This window comes from Gossypium hirsutum, chromosome D08 (assembly GCF_007990345.1).
Source record: "Gossypium hirsutum isolate 1008001.06 chromosome D08, Gossypium_hirsutum_v2.1, whole genome shotgun sequence".
In the NCBI taxonomy this organism is placed as follows: Eukaryota; Viridiplantae; Streptophyta; class Magnoliopsida; order Malvales; family Malvaceae; genus Gossypium; species Gossypium hirsutum.
In genome coordinates this window covers 17,139,026-17,142,786 of record NC_053444.1, presented here as the reverse complement: position 1 = coordinate 17,142,786, position 3,761 = coordinate 17,139,026, and the positions used below count along the sequence as shown (strand labels likewise).

General features: G+C 33.0%; 1 non-coding gene across 1 annotated transcript; it reads right to left on the bottom strand.

Annotated features, from left to right (window-relative positions):
- Positions 1–3,172: 3,172 nt before the first annotated feature.
- On the bottom strand, positions 3,173–3,279 carry LOC121220434 (small nucleolar RNA R71). Its single transcript, XR_005917636.1, has one exon. It is a non-coding gene; the product is annotated as a small nucleolar RNA R71 (small nucleolar RNA).
- Between the last annotated feature and the right edge of the window lie 482 nt (positions 3,280–3,761).

Here is a 3,761-nt window from a genome sequence, read left to right as displayed (position 1 = left end):
TGGCTGCATGGAGATGAAAATCTCACAAAGATATAGGTACGGATGTATCTCGAAAGTGATTCACTATCCTGCGCGGAGGTGAAAACCTCATGAATGAGTAGCTTCACACTCCCACTTACAAGGACAAGACTAAAAAGTCTTATGCAGTATGATGCTAAGGTACACAGCAGTAATTATACAAACAAATGCAAAAAGAGGATCGTAATTTTTCAAATCAATTTTCGATAATAAGACAGAAAATAATCAATTTACAGCTTGACTCTCATCATCCCCAGCGGATTCGCTAAGCTGTCGAAACCACTTTTAAATTTAAAAAATAGGGATCGACTTTTAAAATGAAAACAGAAATGGGAGTAGCCATCGATCTTTTATTATGGTGTGATCGGATCACCTTGAAAACAATTTTAGGTCTGCGAATTTTGAGAAAACAGGTTCGGGAGTCGGTTACGCACGAGGAAGGGTTAGCACCCTCGTGACGCCCAAAATTGGTACCGAATTGATTGTCTAATGTCTTAATGTCGAGATTTTGAAAAGATTTTAAAATACAATCCTTTTATTTTGAAGTTAAATTTGACTTTTAAAAACTATGCATTTTGAGAAGGATATCTGATTATTTGGGGCCAAAAGAGAATATCAAAACCCAATAAGTTAGGGTTCGATTTCACCAAGTTCCCAAATATCGAATATTGCCTTTATTTTTATTTGTCCTCGTCTCGAGAAAATAACATGTCATATCCAATGCGTTAGGACACAACGTGTCGAATTCTCGAGAATGAGTTTTTATTTATGAAATTTCTATATTCAATTTGGAAAAAGGGGTATTCGGTTATTTAAATCCAACAAGGAGAATTGAAGCCCAGTAAATTAGGGCATAATTCTCTCGAGAATTTTGGATACCGAGTATTTTGAAAATTATGAATTTGAATGATTGTAGTGCTTTAATAAAATACAATTCTTACGAATGGAACATGATCGAATAGCAACACATATAATGTAAAAAGATGCAATACAATCTAAAGTTAAATTAAAAACAATTCAATAAATGTCATGCAAATACCTACATTAATTTAAATCACATCATACAAACTTAAATAAACACCCAATAAAACCAATAAAAAATTGAATTTAAGTGACAAAGTGTTTATGTTTAGAACTATATAAAAGGGAAAAAGTTAATTCAAAGTTAATGCTATATTATATATATATAAAAATACTAAAAATGTTTTCATACAATATTATTATGAAAATAAGATTTAAGTTATATTTTAAAATACACTATTCAAAGATATAAAGTCACCAATAGAAATGTATCAAGAACAAATGAATCAATGATAATATCAAATTTGAACATATAATATACCATAGTAATTTTGAAATAATATTCAATAAATTTAAAGCATATTAAAATAATAATATGAAAGAATTTGTATATTATTTATAGAAATTTATACAAAAAATGTTTAAAAACAATATTAAGCTAAATATTAAAATAATATTAAAGACAATGAATATGAAAATTGATTTGTTAAAAAAGAACTTTTGAAATCAAAATTAAATATGAAAAGTATTTTGAAATTGAAAGTAATAATCAACTAATTTTAAATCGAAGCTTAAATGAAATTAGGATAATAACAAAAGAAAACAACACTAAAATGCAATTGACTCAAAATATTGGTGTATAATGAATTTAAAAAAATAAAATACAAACGAAACTAATAATTTATTACATTCTAAAATTTAAGCACTATTAAAAATAAATATTACAGATAATGCTTAATTTTATAATATATGTATGAAAGTAAGGCTAATTATACTTATAAATATTATTGAATTAAAAAGGAAATTAAATTCGTATTAAAGTGAAATCTATTTCAATATTGAAGGACTAAACCAACAATGAAACACAAACATCATAACAATCCAAGTCAACACAGAAACGATGCCGTTTAAAAATGGACTAAAATGACAATATAATAAAAGATATGGTATAAATCGAAAATTTTGAAAGAAATCATATTGAAACAACGCAGAACAAAGAGGGACTCTCAGCGCAAATAAACCAATAAGTCAGAACGCGCGGATCATCCCCTGGTCGGGTCACCGTGCGAGTTGCTAAAACTAAGTGACTTAAACGGCGTCGTTTTAAGTTTTACAGAACTAAAAAAAATAAATAAATGAAACCTAAAAAAACTAAAAGAAACCCTAGCCCTCATTTACTCAGGAACGCGCCGCAATCCCTCGTCCCTTCCGATCTCCGACCACTAAGAAGCGAACTAGGGTTCGATGACTCGATGGTTTCGACACACAGGTGAGCCCTTTCCCTCATCGCCACCTTGAAAGCCAGAATGCTCCTCTCTCTCATTCTGATTCGGACAGAGTAGAGGATGGCTCCAATGGCGCGCGAAGGTATGATTATACCTTTAACTCTTTTTTTCTTTATATCTAAATGTATACAAAAAAATGAAAGAACCGAAAAACACGAAGAAAAAAATCACCTTGAAATCGATCCTTTTTTATTTCTTTTTTTTATCCCCTTTTACAGATTTTGTTATGGCTTTATATAGCCAAAAGAAAAATACAAAGATCGCCCCTCTTTCTGTTTTTCTTCCTTTACAATTTTTCTTTTGTTGTGATATTTTCTGCTTGTCTTTTGCTCGTTTGTTGCGCTCTTTGCGTGTTGATTTTCTGCAGGTGTACGGAGGTCGTACGGTGACGTGGAGGGCGGCGTACGTGCGGAGTCGTGCGTGGGAGGAGGCCACGCCTGGGAGCTTGCGGCGCCAGGGGATTTAGGGTTTACTGTTGATTTTTTTTGTTGAAATTGTTTTGGGCTATCGGGCTATTAGATTTGGGTTTAGAAAATTAGGTTTAGGGTCACTTTGTAGTTGGGTAGTTTTTGGACTGATTTGGGCCCTCTTAGGCCTGCTGTAATGGACTGCTATTGGATTATTTTTTAATTTGGTTTATTTTATTAATGGGCCGAGCAAAAATGGGCTCTTACACTTTCAAGTTAGACTGAGTACCCGAAGATGCTTTAAAATTGAAGCTATTCCCATATTCACTAAGGGACAGAGCTCAAGCTTGGTTGAACTCATTACCACCAAAGTCAATTTCAACGTGGCAAGAGTTAGCATAAAAATTCCTTATGAAGTATTTCTTGCCTAGCAAGAATACTAAGTTGAGGAACGAGATCACTGCTTTCCAACAAATGGATGATGAGTCATTGTATGAGGCATGGGAAAGGTACAAAGAATTATTATGAAAGTGTCCTCATCATGGAATCGCACATTGCATACAACTTGAGACATTTTATAATGGTCTAAATGCTCACACGAGGATGGTAGTGGATGCTTCTACTAATGGTGCTCTCCTTTCTAAGTCTTATAATGAGGCTTATGAAATCATTGAGAGGATTGCCAGCAACAATTATCAATGGCCAACCAATCGAGCATCGTCAGGAAGACGAGTCACTGAAATACATGAAGTAGACGCTCTTACTTCACTCACATCTCAAGTATCATCAATATCCTCAATGTTAAAAAATCTTACTACTAATGGGTGTAATAGTTTTGCAGCATAGCCACTGAATCAATTTGAAAATGTAGCCTGTGTTTATTGTGGGGAAGGACATTTGTTCAAAAAATGTCCAACAAACCCAGAATCTGTGTATTAAATGGGTAACCAGAACCAAAATCGAGGAAGGTGTAACGCTCAAGTTTGTGCGAGTGTACACAGTCGTTATCAAGTAATAAGTAAGTATCAAG